Below are 23,721 nucleotides of genomic sequence, written 5' to 3'. Positions count from 1 at the left end.
AAAGCAACACACCCTATCCTAATCTCCTTATAGAAGTGGGCCTTTTCCCTATCGAGAGCCTAGCTATGACTAGGCTTATGTTGTACAAGCACAAACTCAATAACATAGGAGACCATAGACTTCCTAAGCTAGCTTTAAATTCCAGCCAAAACCACCTAAGGCTCAAGCGAGGCTAGTATAAAGACACCAAGGCCTAGTTAAACCATTGGGAGATCGACGAGAATGTTGCATTGCAAAACATTAATAACATTAAAAATATTGTTACTTCTAAGTTCAAAGAAAAAATGTGGTGTGAGAAAGATTTAGCAGCTAAAAGAAAATTAAGATATTATAAGGAGGTCATCAACCCCACCTTAGAAGATCAAAAGTATCTCTATGTTTTAACTAGCTCAAAGAAGAAAATTAATATAGCCAAGATTAGAACGAACTCTCATGAGCTCCATAGTGAAATAGGGCGTTGGGCAGTTCCTAAAACACCATGGATGGAAAGGTTTTGCCATCTCTGTGAGAATACGAACATCGAGAATGAAAATCACTTCCTCTTAGAGTGCCCCGCGTACAACCACATTAGATCTTAGTTTCAAAATCTCTGTTGCAATACTGACCTTCCTAGCCTTTTACAATGTCAAAATTATAGTGAGCTCAGAAGGCTTCTCTCCAAGCTTTTTGAGCATAGGAATAAAATCTTAAATCAAACTAAATAATTCGTTTCTTTAGGTCTGATAGACCAAAGTTTAGTCTCAGTGGATGTTAACCATCATCATCGTCATCATCATATATATATATATATACAATTTTGATTGTTCTTTTGGATATATATATATATATATATGTCTGTGTGTGTGTGTTTTTTTTCATTGAGTTGCGTTGTGATATTTATCAACCTATTTATGTTCATTTTCATTTGTTCATTACTTTTGACCTTAATTATATATTTGATTTTTTCCATTTGTTTTAGATTCGTATTAGCTATTTGTTAAATGTAATCTATTTATGTTCATTTTCATTTGTTCATTAATTTTGGCTTTAGTTATATATTTGATTTTTGTCCTAAAATTAGTTTGTATTTTTTTCTTTTTAGTTTATTTTTAAAATATTAAAAATATATTAATAAACAAATCAACAACAATAATAATTGCAGTTAGAATTAAATTTTTCTACCTATCATTCTCCTTATTCAATCTGATGCCAAGATTTGTTTCTCCATATTATCCTAAATAGACATTAGATGGTTCTAAACACCTTCACTAAATACTCCTGATATGATTTCTACTCGAAATATCTCTCACTATTCCAGATATAAATCACAAAAGCTACCAAAAATATCTCTCATTATTCCAGATCACAAAAGCTTGAATCGGAATAGCCTAATACCAAATAGATATCAGATTAAAACACTAAATTCCAGCCAAACCAGCTGATGTATGCCTCAAAAATTTATATTAAAATTTTTCATCGTTCCAGAACAAAAACAAGAAAAGAATATCAGAACTGACTTACAACCATAAAGAATATCAGGACTGGCTTACCGCCATTTATTGAAACAAGGTTTTTGCTAATGGACTATTATTGCTGATCAGGAACTATTCACCTCGCTTCACGAGGACAACCTCCAGCCATGCCATCGGGTCGGTCAATGTATGTTTTTGAAGAGCTTTTAACTTTGTTTTGAGGCTACTCTTTGGTGACAGCATAAGATAAAATCTCAGAATGAATTTTATGGAGTTGAATTTGGCAACGATACAGTTATGAAGAAGCTAAGCAACCCTATTGGCATCCATAAGAAGATTTTAGGTTCCATTGGAAACCACACACAGGCCTTAACAGTCGATAATTATCAAAGCTATTGTGGTGTAGCCACGGTTGAAACCAAAGTTGATTTGACGCCAATTTCAAACAAACGATTTTTAGGAGACAAATTTGAGCAACATAAAGACAAAGGGAATGTCTGTGCAGGCATGCATAGGCTTAAACCTAACATAAGTATAGAAGAGCAGCTCAAAGCATCTGTGGATATTTTATGCAAGGAGGATAGATTGAGAGAAGCAGTTGACATATTATATAAATTGGAAACATATGGCGTTCAAGCAGACTCCAGCGTCTACGGTCGGCTTTTGCAAGCTTGCATTGACACAAAATCCTTGTCACAAGGTAAAAGGGTGTATACCCATATGACCAAAACCAACTTTGAGACGGGCATCTATTTAGACAACCGTCTTGTTGACATGTTTGCAAAATGCAATAATGTTGTGGCTGCACGCCAAGTGTTTGACAAAATGCCAACAAGAGATATCTTCTCATGGAACACTATGATAACAGGGTATGCTAAACTTGGAAAGGTACAGGAGGCACGCCAAATGTTTGACAAAATGCCTGAGAGAAATCCAGTGTCATGGACTCTAATGATTGGAGGATATGCACAGAATGGATGGGGTGAGGAGGCCATTGAGTTGTTTCGCCAAATGCAAGGGGAAGGAGTAAACCAAGACCGGATCACTTTCTCCACTGTTCTTAGCGCTTGCTCCAGCCTTGGAAATCTGGAATATGGTAAGCAGATTCATGGTCAGATTATCCAAGTTGGATACGAATCAAATGTGCTAATAAGGAATACTATTGTTGATATGTATGCAAAATGTGGAGATATGGAAGAGGCACATCTCATGTTCGACACAATGCCAGAGCAAGATGATGTTTCATTTAATGCCTTGATTGCTGGATATGCTCGGCACCAACGCGGGGAAGATGCCTTGAGCCTTTATAGCCAATTGCAAAGGAAAGGGATAGATGTATCTGAGTTTACCTTTGCCGGGGTTCTCAGTGCATGTGCCAGCCTACTAGCTCTAAAGAGGGGCAAACAAATCCATGCTCATGTCATTCTAAACGGATATGAGTCGAATGTCTTCGTGGGGAATGCCCTCGTTGATATGTATGCAAAATGTGGGAGCATTGACAATGCAAACAAACTATTCGTTGAAATGCCTGAACGGGATGGAATTTCATGGAATGCAATGATCACGGGATATGCCCAGCAAGGGAACGGAGAGAATGCCCTGAAGTTCTTTCAACAAATGCAAGGGGAAGGCATGAAGCCTACCGACTTTACGTTCGCGAGTGTTCTTAGTGCATGTGCTAGTTTGCAATCTCTCAGACAGGGGAAACTAATTCATTCCCAAATCATCAAAACAAGATTTAATTCTAGTGTCTTTGTGGGAAATGCCCTGGTTGATATGTATGCCAAATGTGGGGACTTAGAGGAAGCGCGCTCAATATTTGAGAGAAGGCCTAACCGTAATGTCATCTCCTGGACTGCAATGATAGCAGGCTATGCACAAAAAGGACATAGTGAGGATGCCTTGAAATTATTTCAAGAAATGCAAAGGAGAGGCGTTAAACCAGACCAGGCCACCTTTGCAAGCATTCTTAGAGCCGCTGCCACTATAGCTGCCCTGGAACTGGGAAAGCAGGTTCAAACCCATACTTTTAAAACTGGGTTTGTAACAAATATCTTTGCTGGAAGTGCTCTGATTGATATGTATTCCAAATGTGGAAGCATAGAGAGTGCACTCCACGTGTTCAAAAAAATGCCTGAGCGGAATTTGATTTCATGGAATGCTATGCTTGCAGGATTTTCTCAGAACGGGTATGGCAGGGAAACTCTCCGACTATATGAAGAAATGTTACGTTCTAACATGAAGCCAGACGAGGTCACTTTCATTAGTGTTCTCTCTGCATGCAGCCATGCTGGACTAGTGGATGAAGGTTATCAATATTATAATTCCATGAGTCGAGATCATTGTCTAACACCAAGAGCAGGGCACTATGCCTGCATGATCGATCTTCTTGGTCGCTATGGATGCCTGGATGAAGCAGAAGACTTCTTTAACAAGATGACATGTGAACCTGATGCTATTATGTGGTTGGCATTGCTTGGTGCGTGCAGAATTCATGGAAACATTCGGCTGGGAGAACGTGCAGCAGAATGCCTTTTCAAGTTGGAACCAAAAAATGCAGCACCATATATACTACTTTCTAATATATATGCCGCTGCTGGCAGGTGGGATGATGTAGCAAAGGTGAGGAAAATGATGAATGACCGGGGAGTTAAGAAAGAAACAGCATATAGCTGGATTGAGGTTGAGGCTAGGGTGCATGCCTTTGTTTCAGATGATACATTGCACCCACAAATTAAGGAGATTTATGCAGCATTAGATAAATTGGCTGGGCAGATGAAAGCAGCTGGTTATGTGCCAGACAAAAGTTTTGTGTTGCATAATGTGGATGAGGAACATAAAGAAAAGTTCCTCTGTTATCACAGTGAAAAACTAGCAGTTGCGTTTGGGCTTATCAGCACCCCTTCTTGGCAAACTATTCGAGTAGTGAAAAACCTTCGTGTCTGTGGTGACTGTCATAATGCTATTAAGTTCATCTCCAAGATTGTTGGAAGAGAAATTGTCATAAGGGATGCAACCCGCTTCCATCATTTCATGAACGGGTTCTGTTCTTGTGGGGATTATTGGTGATGTGTGAAAATGATAACCTAATTTTTTGCATTTCTTCTGTCTGGGTTGTAGAGTTCTTTTGTACCATGCCATCTGTTATCATATGTAACCAGACATGGTGGGCGACAACCAATTCATGTTCTCCCACCTCTCTTGTATTCTTACAATGTATAACTTCTTTAAAGATTTGAACATATGATTGATTTTTTCAAAAGGAAAGAAGGAAATTCAACAAATATGTAATCGAATGTCTAGAAACCCTGACCAAAATATTTTCAAAGGGTGTGGATTGGGTTTATAATTTTTTAGCTTAACGACCAATTTGTTTGTTCTCTATTGTCTCATTTCCAATAGAAGAGACATGAGAAACTGATGGCAAGAAGAAGGGATCATTGATTATTAGAACCTCACCAACTGTTGGGCTACAACAGATCACCAATCAAGAGAATATCAACCATGAAGCATATACCAATAATGTAATTGGTTAATATAATCAATAATATACAATTAAAACATAGGAACATGTAACTATAACCTTTAGCTCACTAAAGTTCAAGTACTGAGCTAGCCATGCTCTAGATCCCATGAGCCAATCTTTGATCATCATCAGGGGGAAATCACACCAAGGGTTGATTTTCCTCCCAACTAATGCAACCACCTTCACACGTGTTGTCCCTTGAACAAGGCTCAAGCTCAATGGGGTGAGTAAGTTTAGGGAACACATTAAGTTGCTCCAAACATAACTCATTCCCATACTCGTATGTTATGGGGTGCACAAATCTTACTACCACTCATACCCGTAGTGATTACAAGCACAATGGTCAATGCTGTCTTTCTTATCCTCTTGTTGTCTCTGTTGCACTATGAACAATGTTGTCTTTGTTGTCCTCTCTGTTATCACTCCTCTGGATCTCCAAGGCTGAGGAAGAGTCCAACTGAGGTAACCACATGTTGTGGGGGAAAGTATCCAACTCGGAATGACCCTAACCCACTCTAAGGGTGACAGTTCCTTAGCAACAGCTGAAAGCAAAGCTATCTAAAGTTTCTTCTTTATGACATGCAAGAGATAGAAGGAAGAGATCCACTTACCGATGTCTTGCGCAAATGGTCGATCCAATCTCCTTCGTTTGCCGCTTGCTCCCAGATCCAAGTCTTTTCACGGGCCCAGCTACACGAGATCCTGTAAATAAGACAAGAAAAGGAAACTACAAGAGGCATGCATTCATAATCGATTCAAGGATTAGCATAAATCAAAGACGCAAGTAGGACAATACACCACTGAAACACATGTGAATAGAAGAACCTCAAATGCTTTATTAATATATGGAAGTAAGGTTCAGGCGGTGATACAACCATGAGAGGTCCAATCCAGCATCACCTTCCCGACGGAGAGAAATCTCTTCTTCACCTCCCTCAAGCAATCACCCAATACTCACAACTGTAAACCAACAGCAATTCTTTGCACCAAATTCCGGCCTCTTTAGATCCCATGGGATGAGATCCTTATATAGAGTTTTGGAGTGAAGATAAGTCAGCTTGTTGTGCGACTTGTTGTCCTCTTCAACTCCAGTTGTTCTTCAGTCCTTGAGTCCACTCGGAGTTTCTACCTTCCACTTGGAGTTTTAGAACCTCTTTACTCATCATTAGGCGAATCTTCTAATCCAAGTGTCATTTTGGAAGCTTCCTGGGCACTGGCACATTGAGAAAAGATTCCTCCACATGTCAAAGTACGCCCAGCGCAGGTAGCCTTTGTTGCACTTGCTATGCAGCGCAGGTACACCATAGAGCTTTTGACATTCAGCGCAGATGCTTAGTGGAGCAGCTGCTTTGATCCAAAATTGACCTGTTTTTGAGTGTTTTTCAGTGGAGAACTGATCTGAAGTGCTGTGGTTTGCTGACCTTGTTCCTCTAGGGGTAGGAACAACATGTTTAGGGACTTTGGATCCCTCAGATTATGGACATTTCATGCTCTATGCTGTAAGGCACAAAAATGTCTATAACAGTTGCCCCCTAAAGTATGAGGTCGTTTATCGGGTGAAATGCTTTATTAGGAGGATCCGAAGTTCATTCAATCGTCGGGAGGTGACCTGTAACAAAATACAATACAATACATTATTTTTCATACTGCTTTCATGATCTAGCTGATGCGGGCATTTCCCATGCTCAGCTTTATAAATACATTTTCTGTACATAAACAGACGATCGTCTGATAGTAGACTGATAATTCTCTGCTTAAATTATCATCCTTTTAGTAGGATGATCATCTGCTGCACATGTCTATGTCTTTATCTCCTGAATATATATCGCAGCCCGGATGGATGAAACTAGATCCGGGGTCTTCAAACTTGTCCGATCTTCACTCTAAGTACAGGTCGATCCATGTGAGAATTTCTTGAAGTCGAACATGGAAAGACATCGCTTGATTACCAGTCAATAATGTAAACTGTTAACAAGCGCGAGAGGAATCACCGATAATGATGATGACCCTCAAGGTACTGCAGCACAATTCACGTGGCGTGAATATAGGATCTGACGTCGAACACCACGCAAAGTCTCCCGGTCGAAGGTCATTAATGTATACCTATCGCCAGAAGTGAGAAACTTGCCATTGAGGCATGCAAGCTTCAAAGTACTGAGGGAGTGTTCCTAGATCAACTTCTTGGATAGTGAGCTGATGTCGACAAGAAGTGATCTGTCAAAGGAGGGCCTTAATGAATCCCACATCAGTGACACGGAACGGAGCTAGTGATGATGGTGAAAACGATCTGTGAAATATGATTCAGGGTGGCGGTCATGGAAGGGCGAAAGATGATGTATGGTAGTGGATGGGACCCGGTTGACACTTTCTGAATGACATCTCTTGAACATATAACGACACTGATGTGATGGATCGGTAGCATTACCCCATGTATGGATGGTATGGCGAGACCATGGTGAAGGGACCGGTGAATGATAATAACCCAACCCGATATTTACGGAGGCAAAAGTGTCATGTTCAAGAGCGACTTGCTACCATTAAGCTTTGAGGTTCTTCCCAATTTTTCCCCAGTCATTTCTGACCAGTACCTCTTTATTTTTGTCAAGCTTGAGGAGGATAACATATGCTTGTCCTATAACCTGCCCTTCGGGCAAGCCCATCGCTATGTTTTAACGAGCTTAACGATAGGGAAACTCGTTCTCGTCTAAAGACAAGTTTGTCGCTATCTAATATTTTTAACGAGCCCAGCGACAAAGACAACTCGGTCCTTTTCATCTTTAGAGAGTCTGAAAAGGGTACATAAAGTGGATTCCAGGGGTCCTTTTTCGTCATCTAATCCCTTAAGTCCGAAAAAGTATAAAACAATACAGAAGGGATGAATGTTCGATATCTTTATCGAGCCGAACTAGACAAGCGCTCGATCTTTTTGTGCAATAATCCCTCAGGTCCAAAAAGATTAAAATCTAGAGGAGGGATAGCTCTTCCGGTCCTTTTAACGAGCTGGAAGGCCAAAACTCGGCAAACTTTTCATATTTTACGAGTCAGTGAAAAGAGCTCAAAGAAGACTCGTATTTTGAGGAACGAGTGATAAACAGGGATAGCAGCAGATTCCAGGTACAGGTTGGAATTTTCCAATCACGGCAGTGTCACAAGGATGGCTAGGTGAAATCACTCTTCGCAGCTGTTCCTCAAAATAGGTAAACAATCAAGTGGATGTGAATGATCGGCCAAATGAAAAGTGGAGGTGACGGTGCACAAACACGACCAAGGCTTTTATGGCTGATGAATTTACGGTCTCAAATGGTTATTTACCGGTTCATTTTTTCTTGATGAGCTTGAACTCTGGGGGAAGCTTGCTCACATGTGCATTTATTTTTTAATGAGCATGAACTCTTGCTAAAACTGCTCGGTTTTGCGTTTATTTTTTAACGAGCATGAACTTTGCCAAAACTGCTCGTTTATTTTGCATGCCCCCAGCATCATAATAACACATGTCAAAGGAGGGTGCCCCCCAAGCTTCATTGCATTCAACTTGGTGGTTGGAATGAAGGTTTACCTTTGAATTTTGAAAAGGGGATTTGTTTCATTTTTTAATGAGGTTGACATAGTAAAAGAACTATCCTCATGTCTCCTTGTTTCATTTTTTTAATGAGGTTGACACGAGATAAGAACTGTCCTCGGGGCCCACTGTATTTACAGTATTTCCATTAGGGCGATGATCCATGCTGACAAAATATTTAGGAATCTTCCGAATCCGTTGGATATAGAAGATTTCATATTGTAGGTTTCCACTGTGGCTACTTCCGCCAGATTACCTGCCGGCGGTAGGGCAAAAGTACCCATTAAGGCAGGGTCTTTTAGGAGACCTACTCCAATATTTTGGAGCGATTGATTACTTTCATGGATCATTGTGCTGCTTCCCGTAACTTGAGAACTGTCGGGGAGAAATGTTTGTTGGTCGACGATTGTAATTTTTCCTTGAAAAGGAAATACAATCCTCCTGAAGTAGGTCGACACAACTGCAGCCATGGCATATATCCAAGGCCTTCCCAGTAGGATGTTGTAATCGAGGTTTCCGTTGATTACTTCCACATCAACTTCTACTGTTTTGCCCCCCAGTTCAACTTGCAAGTTACTTAAAATCCCGTATGGAGTGTATGATCGTCCATCAAATGCTTTTAATGTCGTTGACGATTTCGACAAGGGTGGTGAGCCTAAATTGTTCTAGCAACTCATCGACATAAGACATGTAGATGCCCCCTCATCAATAATTGTTCGATGAACAGTTTTGTTGAGGGCTTTCACTTGAATAAGGAAAGCTAGTTGAGCTGGTATCTGAGGGTCATATCCTTTATGATCAAAGGCCACAAGATTGGAATCCATTGGGCCAATCCCACTTATCGCTGATAGTAAAGCTTGCTCTTGGGAGGGGCAATTTTGCGGTACCTCAAGTGTCGACATAGCGGACGGCGATTGGGCCAGGTCCTCTACTATATTATAATTCTGTGCTATTTTTGCACGAGGATTAAATGTCGATTTGTGTACTACTCCCTTTGGCGACTTTATCATTGGTTTAGAAATGATGGGTGGCACGACTTTGGTCAAAGTTGTCGTTGAACTACTAGGTTGTTTATTTGCCTTTTTGTTCAACTGCTTTGGATTCCTGTAATCTTTATTCCTTGTCAAAGCATTATTCTGCTGTTTTGAGGTAGACAACATAAGCACTTGGGATCGGGAAGCATTTTGATTAGCAACCAGATTTTGTCTTGGATTAGGAAACGGATCAGTCAATACTGCTGGGGTTTTTGAACTCTTGAAGAGTTTCTTAACTTCAGCTATATGTGGACAATCTTTCGTCCAATGATCCTCATCGCATATATGACACCCTGTCGGGGGTTTCCCTTTCCTTTTCTTTTTCTTCTTGCCCCCTGGTTGCTTCAGTTGTTTGCTCTTGTCGGTCGACATGGCATTTACTTCTGAGGCAAGAAGTTCCTCATTTGCATTTTGACTAGAGATTTTGCGTTTGCCAGTCACGCCATTACTGGCGTGAGAGTTAGTATTCGATTTAGGAGGGGGAGGAATTGAAAATTCAGGTCTAGGGGCGTCAAGTATTTTGTCGTAGAGTGTGCCCGACTGAGTATATACTAAGTCTAAGTATTGAGCACGAGCAATGACTTGCTCCTCTGTTACGACTCCTCCCTTGGCCACATCTTCCGTTATAGCCGGAAGTAACGACTTTATAAACCATTCAGCTAACAGCTGATCGGGAACGTAAGTTTTCACCATCCTACGACGACGTCGCCACTCATGTATATGATCAGATATGTGAGTGGTCGTTGTCTGTTTGAAGTTGGTAAGGAGTTCGGTTCCCGTTTCATACCTTATCGGTAATTGAAAATGGGTTAAGAAAGTCGTGGCTAAGGAGCTGAAATTGTCGAAAGAGGCTCTTGGCAATTCAATGTACCATTTAGCCGCTGGACCTGTCAATGTCCTCTGGAAGAGGCGAAGTCTTATCGAATCATCGTTTAGAGTGTTCGATGAACACCACAGATGAAAAGTCATGACGTGATTCGACGGGTCTTCACCTGGATTTCCATTGAATTTAGGAATGTCCGATGGAAGTTTATGCGGAATTGCTGGCCACCAAGGGGCGTAAGCAATTGGATCATTCGTCAGCCGATTTAGATCTGGTAATTCTAGAGTTGCTACAAAGGGCAACTGTTGGTTCAGGTTAGGCGAAGCATATCCAGGATAAGATGGTATCGCCTGAGCAATGGGTCTTTGCAGACCAGCATAATGCTGACAACTTTGACAAAGTTGATGGGCATAACCATTATAGCATGGTTGCCCATTACTTACAAAGACTTGTTGCTCAGGTCCTTGATATGATTGCTGGAATGGCGGTTGTTGAGATTGAACCAGCTCTGGTTGTTGGACCATTTGCTATTGACCAATACTGGATGATTGACCAAGATGAGGAATCATAGTACTTGTTTGAGCCTGAGTCGCTCCAGATAAGGAGGCACTACCCTGAGATTGTGATTGAGCCGCTGAGACAAGAGGTTGTTGTATTACAACAGGTAGCGCTTGTACTTGCGACGCATTCGCCATAGCAGGTGTGGTGGTAATATTCGACGCAGGGTGTACTGGTACCCAACCGCTGGATGTAATTCCAATTTGACCTGAACCTTGTTGTAAACTCCCATATGGTTGTTCTCCGGGAGGGAACAATGAAAGAGCATACTGCCCTCCATATGGTGGAAATCCAGTACTTAAAGGGTAAATTGGCCTTTGAAGACACATTGGATCAGTTTGTTGAGTTTCAACATAAGAAGTACCAAATGATAATCCGGATGAAGAAATAGGAACTAACCATATTGTCGCCCCCGATTGGACTCCGGCTTGTTGTTGACAATTTGCCGGGACAGATGGTATACCAGCGAACATCGTTGGAGTAGCAGCAGGAGGTTCTGCTGCTGCTGTGTCAGACGACACAGTCCTAGATGTCGACGGTTGTTCAGACATATATAGTCTATCCAAAAGATTTCTAAGCGATTCTACAAGAACTTACGATGCCAAAAGACTAACTTCGAAGATCAACGCAGGAATAGGAGGTGATTATGTTCCGTTTAAAATGAATTTTATTATGACGAAGCTTTTAGACACAACTTGCTTTTTCACTTTTTAAGAGTCAAGAAAAAGCTAAAGATGACTCTAGTCTCCTTCGATGTATTAACGAGCCCGAAGTGACAAATGCTCGAATGGACTTTTTCAGTTATAGAGTTTGAAAAAGGCCAAAAGAAACTACTCTGGAGTTCTAGGCAAAAAGTGTGCCAAACTTTTCGCGAAACCACAGAATACGTTTTACGGTACGAGTGGTCGATCTTCGTGAATGCTGTGTTCACTGCATCGCGATCAGTAGGGCGGCCGACACGGCTTCCTATGGATAAAGGCTTTGCTCCTATAGGGGTCCCCCAATATACGCGACGGTACGCGGGGGCACAAGTCCGTATTAGTGCTATCGTCCCTCAGGAGGAATCACCAACCTTCGTAGAGATCGACAGTCACTATGTTTAACGACGCCGGTTCACGTCTCTACCTAGACCTCTACTGTGTTTCGTTATGTTTCAAAGCGTTGTTAGATAAATTCAGTTCTTTTTAGGTTGATCTTGCTTAGCAGTTTGCCTTTATGGATCACCACGTGATGTATGATACAACTCCTAAATGCAGTCTAAGAATGATAAGCAAGCTTTTTCAATTCTTTCAACTTATGAAAACCTTAACTACTGAAGGAAAAGAAAGACATCATCTTTTCAAACAGATCATAGAGCACACACTGATGCACTTTTCCTAAATCGACATGCAAACTGTCAAAATGCACATGCACAATGCAAGTATTTCTTTTCTTCTTCCTTAATGTTGATGTATTACAAAAAGAAAGCTGTTGTATAATATCGAATTCAATTTCAAGCGAAAGCAACAAGTGTTTGTCCAATAATCAAAAGAACACCTTAAGATTCACTCGTTTCAACACAAGAAATACTGAAATTCGAACCATATAACGAAAGCAAATGCTCAAGCAGGTATGAACAGCAATAAACTAACTCTTAGAATCACAACGACACTTTCTCATAGGTCTAGATCCAAGAGGTCATAGCAAGACTAGTTCACTTTCGCTATGGGAAACTGTGAATGACAGCAAGAAATACGATAAGAACAATCACGGTTTCTTCATACAACTGAGGCGGAATGAAGGCAAAGAGAAGTGGTTTCAGCTGGGTATACAGGTTGACAACAGGCTGCAAAACAATACTGAAAACTGGGCAACAGACAGTGGGGAACCCCAGTTGCACAAGGCAAAACTGGATCAGCGCAGGTGCTGCACTATCAATTTGAGATGCAGCGCAGGTAGCCCCTTCGGGACCTGCGTTGCAGTGCAGGTAGCCTTTGTTGCAGCTGCACTGATGAGACAACTCTCGTCTCTCTCAGATTCCGGGTCACAGTTTGCTCCAAAATCAATGGTTTTTGGCCAAATCAGAGGCTATCAGTCAAGTATGCACTAGAGGATGATTAAAGGAAGATGAACACTATCACAAAGAGCTACAAAGAGTCCTTGTGGATCAGCTCTTCAGATCACAAACATGCCCAGCACTGGGCTAGAGTAGCTGCCCTCTACTTTGCATTCGAAGGATTCGAATGCAGTTCGATTCGGTACTCCCTTTTGTTTAGGAAATGAATAGCAAGAAACACAAGCTACCAACAAGACACGATCCCCAGCGGAGTCGCCAGTCTGTTGTGGGGGAAAGTATCCAACTCGGAATGACCCTAACCCACTCTAAGGGTGACAGTTCCTTAGCAACAGTTGAAAGCAAAGCTATCTAAAGTTTCTTCTTTATGACATGCAAGAGATAGAAGGAAGAGATCCACTTACCGATGTCTTGCGCAAATGGTCGATCCAATCTCCTTCGTTTGCCGCTTGCTCCCAGATCCAAGTCTTTTCACGGGCCCAGCTACACGAGATCCTGTAAATAAGACAAGAAAAGGAAACTACAAGAGGCATGCATTCATAATCGATTCAAGGATTAGCATAAATCAAAGACGCAAGTAGGACAATACACCACTGAAACACATGCGAATAGAAGAACCTCAAATGCTTTATTAATATATGGAAGTAAGGTTCAGGCGGTGATACAACCATGAGAGGTCCAATCCAGCATCACCTTCCCGACGGAGAGAAATCTCTTCTTCACCTCCCTCAAGCAATCACCCAATACTCACAACTGTAAACCAACAGCAATTCTTTGCACCAAATTCCGGCCTCTTTAGATCCCATGGGATGAGATCCTTATATAGAGTTTTGGAGTGAAGATAAGTCAGCTTGTTGTGCGACTTGTTGTCCTCTTCAACTCCAGTTGTTCTTCAGTCCTTGAGTCCACTCGGAATTTCTACCTTCCACTTGGAGTTTTAGAACCTCTTTACTCATCATTAGGCGAATCTTCTGATCCAAGTGTCATTTTGGAAGCTTCCTGGGCACTGGCACATTGAGAAAAGATTCCTCCACATGTCAAAGTACGCCCAGCGCAGGTAGCCTTTGTTGCACTTGCTATGCAGCGCAGGTACACCATAGAGCTTTTGACATTCAGCGCAGATGCTTAGTGGAGCAGTTGCTTTGATCCAAAATTGACCTGTTTTTGAGTGTTTTTCAGTGGAGAACTGATCTGAAGTGCTGTGGTTTGCTGACCTTGTTCCTCTAGGGGTAGGAACAACATGTTTAGGGACTTTGGATCCCTTAGATTATTGACATTTCATGCTCTATGCTGTAAGGCACAAAAATGTCTATAACACCACAGACCAACCTTTTAGCTTGGTAGCTAGCCCTACCAAGCCAGAGAGGGCTCTCTCCACAAAATCACAGCCAAGAGGGCTGGATGAATTAGGGTTTTAGGCTAGTTATGATGTGCATAAGGGTTTGATTGTTTGAAATTGGGTTGTTGGATGAGGATTAGGTCAAAGAGACTAGGTCAGGGCAAATAAGGGTATGATTGCAGACATTTGATGGAGCAAGTTAGGTAGGCACTAAAACACTTTAAGGTCTTTGAGTGAGAAAGAGCAAGACAAGCATGTATTCTTTCTAAACTGAAGAAAATGGACAAATTATGAAGATTTCCCCAAAACAGAGCATGTAAGATGTATTCTGCTCATCAATTTGAAAATCAACATATCATAAAAGTGAAATGAAACTTGGGAGTACAAAATATTCAAACAAATGCAACATAAGAATAAACTATGTCAAAATGCCATACCACAGGGATTCCATCAAAATAGTTGCAACTCATTCATTGAATTCTGCGAAATACTAATTACACTAGTGTCTCTAATCAAAGCAACAACATCCAACTGAGTCCAACCTATGTAATGAGTCAAAAAGTACAAGATATAGACCTCAAACAACATCTCCCATTCTCAGGGGTCGAATCCATGAGAGGAGTAGTTCCACCAAAAACTGAGCTGAAAGCTGAAGTGTAGGGAGGTCCAAGTGAGTCATCCCTAACTTAAATGAACTAATTCATTACACCACATTGAGTCTATTTACCTAATGTATTTACCTTATGTAACAGTAAAAACATCATAATTACATAAGTAAAAACTTGATTTCCCAAGATGAAAATCAAATTTGCGGTGAAAATTGAAAAATATCATACATTTGTCAAACACGCAATTTTTGTGTCAGGCACGTCATCTCTTTGCCAGGCGCCCCCTCCATGTTGCAGCCAAGTTTTGAGTGCCTTCCCGGTGTCCAAACTGAACTCGGGATAGCTCATTGGAAATCTTATCATGTCTACTTTCCAGATATGTCTTTAGTTTGCAGAATGGAGTTGATTTGACCCTTCAAAAAGTGTTTCTTCCAAGACTGCTCAGCACGCGACGCCAAGGTGAAAAAGGAGGCAAAACATTGATTTTTTGTGTGTTTTTCACCTTTTCACCAGCCAATTGTGCAAACCAGGCCCAGCAAATTTGTTTTCTGGAATGTATTCGTCATTTTGCATCTACTGGTGGTCTTCATTTGGCCAAAAAGTGCCTCAAACAAAAGCGCAGCGCACGCCTGGCATTCTAATTGTCATAAAATTGTCTTGAAATGCACAAAATTTCCAAAATTTCAAAAATTTGCCCAAAATTTGTTGAATGATGATTGATGGTAAGGGTTATGCATGGAGTGAGGCCTCAACAAGGATATCAAACCTCCCTTCCTCTTTTTGCATTTTTAGGGTTTCAATTCTTGCATTGGCCTTTCTTAAGTTTTGACCTTGCAATCTTGTTTCTCTTGGCATAGTGTTTTGCCATCCTCCTTTGTATGTCATGCTCTGTTGTCTATCTTCCTCATCACTGTAATTTATGTTCTCTTCTTCTACCATAGTGTCTTAGTGTCTAAAACCCTAGGGAGATGAATTGGGAATGAAATGTAGGTTTAGAGAGTGGGGAATGGGATGGAAAAAAATAGGGAGATGGAGGAAGGGATTATCAAATTGAGGGAGGTGATAGGGAGTAGAAATGTTGTGGGATTTGGGAATAGGAATTTTATTACAAGTATAGGGATTTGGGAGCCTAGGAAATTGAATTACCTAGGTCTTAGGGTCTAGGGGATAAAGGGCTTTGGGGAAAGGGAATGGTAGTGTAAGGGTAGGGATAGGGTTTTCAGATATGTAGGAAGGGTTGTGAAAGTCTTAGGAAGTATATTTGAACATTAGGAATGAAACTAGGTTTTATAGCAAAGAAGACACCAAATTTTGCATAGAACATTAAAACACCATGAATCATTGTTTAGGAGTGTAAAGAGGCAAGAAATTTGTCATACTCACTTGCAAAATGATGAAACAAGGCTTTGCTGAAATTTTAGAGTGATGGCACTCTGTTTTGAAGCTTAGTGAGCAATTCACACTAGTGCGCAGCACAATGAACAGGCGCGCTCTCCTTCTGCCAAGCGCGCAACGCAATGAACAGACGTGCATCGCCGACTTCAAATCAACCTTTGAGTGCCTTCCCGAAGTCCAAATTGAGCTCATGATAGCTCGTTGGAAATATCTCTCTCTTGGCTACACAATGGACCTATCAAGCACTAAAAATGATCAAGTATAGCCCCTCAAAAATCAATTCTCCCAAGACTGGTCAAAAAGTGCAGAATGAGGGTGCAAAAATGAAGTGTGCTCTTGCAGGAAACTTTTGGAGGTCTTCCTCAACTCAAAATTGAGCTCATGATAGCTCATTGGAAAGCTATCTCTGTCTATTTATTATTTGACTTATCAAACAAGTCATGTGGACACTCCAGCTAGGAGCAAAATTGGTTTTCCCAAGGTCACTCCAGAAGTGCAAAAAACCTCTTGTAGCACCTGTATGTTTTACATTTTTCAAAAACCATAACACCTGTGTAAAAAATGAAGGAGGTTTTTGTTCCTTGGCCTGTTATCACCCCAAAAAACTCTCCTAGGTTGTATCTCAGAGATGCTCAGGAACATTACAAACTCAACAAAATGTTGGAAATGGATGAATGGAAGGAATGATGCTTGTTCAAGCCAGATAACCACTTCTACTATGCTTAACTCCAGACATGGGTGAACACCCCTAGACTACAAGGCTTTAGACTGCCAATTACTCACAATTTGAGGATTAGGTGTACATGGAGAATACTGACCACACCAGTAGATGCACAAGACCATGTGATGGCCGGCTGCAACCAGTAAAGAGGTCAGCAAATCTATTTCCTAATGCACAGACAGGATGACAACTCCCTGACACTAAGTAAACAGAAACCTGCATAACACATTCAATGATACATACTAGACCTCAACACAGAGGTGGGATGAAATCCCCTCTAATGCTAAATATCAAGAGCACGTGAACAAATACATAACAGGCATAGCCTAGAACAGAGTAGAAATGGAAAGTGAGCAATTAACAGCAAAAGAAGCTTGTATTAGTGAAAATGAAGACCAGATGCTACAAGTATCAAAGTAGTTACAATCTCCAGAAGTTGAACCTTACATCAAAACAACAACCATCAGCCCATTTCGCAGATTACATCTGTTTTTTGGGTATATATAGAGTTTCTTTACAAAATGTTCTGCTATTCTAAGTGGGGAGGGGTCATAACGAACCACCAACCGCTTTAACTCTCTGATGGAGTCTCTGCTACAATCTACTTGCTTTAATGAATGAATTTGATCTTTTTTGCTGCTCTGTTGTCCTTCTCGAGTAGGTGGAGTGTTGTATGAAAGAAGCCCCATAACTGATAAATGCTCTGATCTGCTCGAGGATGGTCCTTCTTGTTCTCAGCCATTCTGTTTCTTGAATGCAGTGGTTGGAGATGAAATGCACCGGGTACTAACACTGGCCCCCTTTGTCCTTCGGAAGCATGATATAGGTCGAGGACACGAAGACTACATGGCAGACAAATAAGCACGACGGGAACAAATATCAGCTGCTGGATCAAGTGAATAGATGGCAGCGATCTCTTGGCGGGAGGAATTGGGAGGAAGCGGGAGCAAACAAACGTGAGCTGTTGGATCTCAGGAAGACAGATCCAACGGTCGTCGGGTGGAGAAGATACATGGAAGATAACGAGCGGGGACAGGCGAGTGGGTGGTAAACGGTATGTATTGCACCGCTTTTGGAGGGTGAGCGGTAATCGTTCAAGGGCGAGCGATGCGAGTTATCGGGCGATGCGTGGCGGATGTGACAGGAGGAAAACCGCTGTGATCACGAGTTAACGTGCGGGCGGCTTGCGGAAGTGGGAGGAGCGAATATCGTTGGATCGAATGAATGGACGGCGGAGATCTGTCGGCAGGAGGTATCGGGAGATTTGTGATAGCGATATGGGTGTGGGCCGTTGGATCTTGTCGGGACTGATCGGACGGCAGAGGAGCGATCGCAATATCACATCGGCAGAAGTCAGGGGCGTAGCCTTTATACACATGCGATTTGCGATAGCAATTAGAACCGGACCCGATAAAGGAATTAGCTGTTTTTTAAGACTGATAAAGGGAGACAGGTGGGCATGTTATTTGCGGCGGGGACCGTTGGATTAGAACGATCAACGGCTGCTATCGAAGGACGACGACAGGTTACGGAAGCGCGAGGTTTTAAGAACAGAGGTTTATGCCGAGTATGAAGGAAAAAGCGGAGGCAGCAGGGTGAAAGGGAGTAAGCGAGGTGAAGGAGAAGGAAGACAATAACCGGTGTAGACCTCTTCTGAGCAAGAAACCAAGGACCAACCTTACTTCCACTCCTTGAAAATCAGCGACATGTGGCAGAGCTAACACTGGCTCCTTCTGGGGATGATATCCTCCCTGTGAGGTCTCAAGAACTGCAAACCAATGCCTTCATACAAAACAAGCTTAAAAACATTGCATAGTATTCCATTGGGCATGGAGTCTAATTAAGTCTACGCTAAAACTTGTAAAAGAACATGCTTACAATCATTAAGGCTCGAAAACCTTAAACAACGTAATTCTTCAAAAACTGGCCATCTACTGGACCATCAAAACTGTTTCTCCTCCTCTCGGCCGGCCTATCAACCGGCTCATCAAAGATCTGCAAAATTGGGTTGATTTGATCCTCTACCTCAAAGAGTTTAGAGCATTTGATCTTATCAGGTAGAGATAGTTTATACTTCAACCCCTCTTTGTGTGTTCTCATCTGGACTGTATGGGATGCTATCTTTGGACTAAGATCCAAATGGGAACTAAACGAATAAGGAGCTTTATGAATCTCTGCAGCTGATTCTTCACTAGCAGTCCTAGGCCGTATATCTTCAAATTGTATATTCTCAACTATAACCTTCTCTTGCAGAGATTCATAAGACTTCTTGGGCTTACTTGATCCTGATGCTTTTCTTCGATTTAACTATCTTCTCAGGGCTAGGCACTGGAACAGCTGGTGATTTCTGAGGATTTCTTTGAGTGTGTCTCACGAACTGAGCCAGGACTGAAATGTGGAGTCACCAAAGGTTGGTCTTCCTCCAGTGGAGTCGCCAGATAGATGATTACAACCAGAAATGTGCCCAGACTTTGTCTATCATCAAAATCTGGAACTGTGTCGTCTCCCAGGGAAGTTGAGCTTCAATCTCCTCTCCCCAGCAACAGCGCCAATTAATGTTATCACCCCAAGAAACTCTCCTAGGTTGTATCTCAGAGATGCTCGGGAACATTACAAACTCAACAAAATGTTGGAAATGGATGAATGGAAGGAATGATGCTTGTTCAAGCCAGATAACCACTTCTACTATGCTTAACTCCAGACATGGGTGAACACCCCCAGACTACAAGGCTTTAGACCACCAATTACTCACAGTTTGAGGATTAGGTGTACATGGAGAATACTGACCACACCAACAGATGCACAAGACCATGTGATGGCCGGCTGCAACCAGTAAAGAGGTCTGCAAATCTATTTCCTAATGCACAGACAGGATGACAGCTCTCTGGCACTAAGTAAACAAAAACCTGCATAACACATTCAATGATACATACTAGACTTCAACACAGAGGTGGGATGACAGCCCCTCTAATGCTAAATATCAAGAGCACATGAACAAATGCATAACAGGCACAGCCTAGAACATAGTAGAAATGGAAAGTGAGCAATTAACAGCAAAAGAAACTTGTATTAGCTGAAAATGAAGACCAAATGCTGCAAGTATCAAAGTAGTTACAGTCTCCAGAAGTTGAACCTTACATCAAAACAACAACCATCAACCCATTTCGCAGATTACATCTGTTTTATGGGTATATATAGAGTTTCTTTACAAAATGTTCTGCTATTCTAAGCGGGGAGGGGTCATAACAAACCACCAACTACTTTAACTCTCTGATGGATTCTCTGCTACAATCTGCTTGCTTTAATGAATGAATTTGATCTTTTCTGCTGCTCTGTTGTCCTTCTTGAGCAGGTGGAGTGTTGTATGAAAGAAGCCCCATAACTGATAAATGCTCTGATCTGCTCGAGGTTGGTCCTTCTCGTTCTCGGCCATTCTGTTTCTTGAATGCAGTGGTTGGAGATGAAATGCACCGGGTACTAACACTGGCCCCCTTTGTCCTTCGGAAGCATGATACAGGTCGAGGACACGAAGACTACATGGCGGACGAATGAGCACGACGGGAACAGATATCAGCCGCTGGATCAAGTGAATGGACGACAACGATCTCTTGGCAGGAGGAATCGGGTGGAAGCGGGAGCAAACAAACGTGAGCCGTTGGATCTCGGGCGGACAGATCCAACGGTCGTCGGGCAGAGAAGATACACGGAAGATAACGAGCGGGGACGGGCGAGTGGGCGGTAAACGGTATGTATCGCACCACTTTTGGAGGGTGAGCGGTAATCGTTCAAGGGCGAGCGATGCGAGTTATCGGGTGATGCGTGGCGGATGTGACGGGAGGAAAACCACTGTGATCGCGAGTTAACGCGCGGCGGCTTGCGGAAGTGGGAGGAGCGAATATCGTTGGATCGAATGAATGGATGGCGGAGATCTGTCGGTAGGAGGTATCGAGAGATTTGCAATAGCGATATGGGCGTGAGCCGTTGGATCTTGTCGGGACTGATCGGACGGCGAAGGAGCGATCGCAATATCGCATCAGCAGAAGTCAGGGGCGTAGCCTTTATACACATGCGATTTGCGATAGCGATTAGAACCGGACCCGATAAAGGAATTAGTTGTTTTTTAAGACTGATAAAGGGAGACAGGTGGGCATGTTATTTGCGGCGGGGACTGTTGGATCGGAACGATCAACGACTGCTATCAAAGGACGACGACGGGTTACGGAAGCGCGGGGTTTTAAGAACAGAGGTTTATGCCGGGTATGAAGGAAAAAGCGGAGGCAACAGGGTGAAAGGGAGTAAGCGAGGTGAAGGAGAAGGAGGACGATAACCGGTGCAGACCTCTTCTGAGCAAGAAACCAAGGACCGAGCTTACTTCCACTCCTTGAAAATCAGCAACATGTAGTAGAGCTAACATGGCCTATGATGGACAAAAACCTCTCTCAATTTTGTAAAATTCATCTTTGTTTGGTTGGAAACATACTTTGAAGCAAAACTGGCCCTATGTGTGGCAAATGATTTTGTCCCTTGGAATGACTTTTTTGAAAAATGATGGAGACATGATGTTTATGAGTTGGAGTGGCCTCATATTTGCTGATATGACCTCCCTTATGCCTCCTCTGCTCAGATGTCTCTGATTCCATAGCAAACCCTAGCTCAATGGGAGAGGAAATTAGGGTTTAGTGCTTGTGGAAAATGATGATCTAGGCACCCTTGGGAAAAGATCACTCCCTTAAGCATTCATTTAACCTTTTGAAACTTTACCCTTTCACTTGACTATTTCCTTTGACAAATTGATCTTTTGATGGTCTGCCATCTTTAGAACACTGAGTTAACAGCTTGGGAACCTTGTACTTATTACATTTAAATGACATAAAATTACAAAATGAAAATTAAAAATATTACATTTGAACTCAAAATTACATGATGAAATAAGCATTTCTCTTTACAAATCATCTTCACATGGTGAAGAGAGGTTACTGATCATTTTGACACTTGCTGGCTTTATGCAATGGAGTGGAATTTTATTGGAACCTTGGAAACCCTAATCACCTAATGAAACCTTGAAAAACCCTAAAAGACCTAATGAGACCTCGAAGGACTGAATTTCAAGATAACATGATGACCTCATGACTGATACAAATGGCATGATAAAATTAACTTTATGGATGATGTACTGTCAACAAGATATAAAACTATGCTAACAAGTAATCACATTTAGGGAAGAGTGATGTTTTTGGACTAGGACTACCATCAGTGACTAATTTTTTGCATGACCTAATGGAATGATAAAAAAAATCTGAGTGGGACCCTAATATGAATATGAAAAGAGAAGTTTTGATCACTGATGGCAGTATGCAAACACTGACACTAACATCGGCCTTATTGGAGATGGCAACTCCTTGGAGGTGTCAAGAACACCGTAGACCAAGTGCCTAACCATGTGGGCCAATATGGTCAAAAACTTAAACTGAAATGCGTGACTAAACATTGACAACTCAAATAACACAAACTGACTTGACACTGACTTGAAATTGACTGAAAAAATGACTCAAGACTTACCTAACTAAAACAAGTACTTACAAAACTTATTAATGGCAGCGGACCATCGAGATTTGAGGGCTTCAAATCCTAATGACAACCACCTGCCTACTGAAGAAATATGTACAATCATGTGAAGTGATCCTTCTAGTGTAACCAATCTAGCAGATGGCTACTTACTGAAATTCTGCTCTCACTTTCCTCGAGTAGGTAGAATGATGTACATGTAGGCAACTCACAATAACAACTGAAACCAAAGCTTATGCTAACAAACCAGACAACATTCATCTTCTCCAATGCTTGCAAAAGACTGCCGAAGGGATCTTGAAAATCCTAAAGCATTACCTTGTCTTGAGATCCAGCAGCAAAAATACAAGTACTCCCTTCATTCTGATTTGAAAGAACAGTTGGTTGTTGATTAATAGGAAGGCATAGGGAAGTATAACCTTCTGCTATTTGAGTGTTGGCTATAAATTCCTCAAGCATGAGAAATTCTGACTCGATTTTTGGCATACTGTCTCTCTCAGGATCATACTCCTCAAATTCATAGTCTAAGTCATCCTTAAACAGAAAACATTCTTCAAGATTATCAAACATGACAGTCCTATCATCTTCATGAAAGAAAACAATATCTATTAGCTGATCTCCTTGCAGGAAATCATCATCATAAATTAGTTTACTCAACAATTTCTTGTATGAACATTGAAAAAGGAGATTATCTTTCTTCATGCTGATCTATAAATCTAATTTCAAGACTATCCTCATTTAAACTTAGATTTTCATTTTCAAAAGTGGAAGAAGTTTCACTAACACCTTCTTGACTATGTGAACACTGCAAACCTGCATTAGCTTGGGCTGTAACATGACTTTTCAGGAGTTGATCTATCTCATCTTCAGACAGAGGAGATAGTACTTTTTGTTTTCTTTTGCTAAAACAGTAATTGTCTTCTTTCCCTCCTAAAGATTCACAAGGATGCTGAATATCTTCTTTAACCTTTGGCTGATCAACTTGTTGTACTGGTGCAAGAATTGTCTCCTGTGGGAAATCTTTATGAACATCAAGACAATATACATCATCTTTTTCTTCCATGAGAGAAAACACTTGCTCTTTTTGGT

The 23,721-nt window shown here is 41.6% G+C and overlaps 1 pseudogene; it reads left to right on the top strand.

Annotated features, from left to right (window-relative positions):
* Positions 1 to 1,353: 1,353 nt before the first annotated feature.
* On the top strand, positions 1,354 to 4,554 carry LOC149163202 (putative pentatricopeptide repeat-containing protein At2g01510 pseudogene; annotated as a pseudogene).
* The last annotated feature ends 19,167 nt before the right edge of the window (positions 4,555 to 23,721 follow it).

This window comes from Pinus tabuliformis, chromosome 5_2, assembly GCF_031772625.1.
Source record: "Pinus tabuliformis cultivar Carrire ecotype Pingquan chromosome 5_2, CPIR1, whole genome shotgun sequence".
NCBI lineage: Eukaryota > Viridiplantae > Streptophyta > Pinopsida > Pinales > Pinaceae > Pinus > Pinus tabuliformis.
This window is presented reverse-complemented; position numbering and strand designations above follow the sequence as displayed.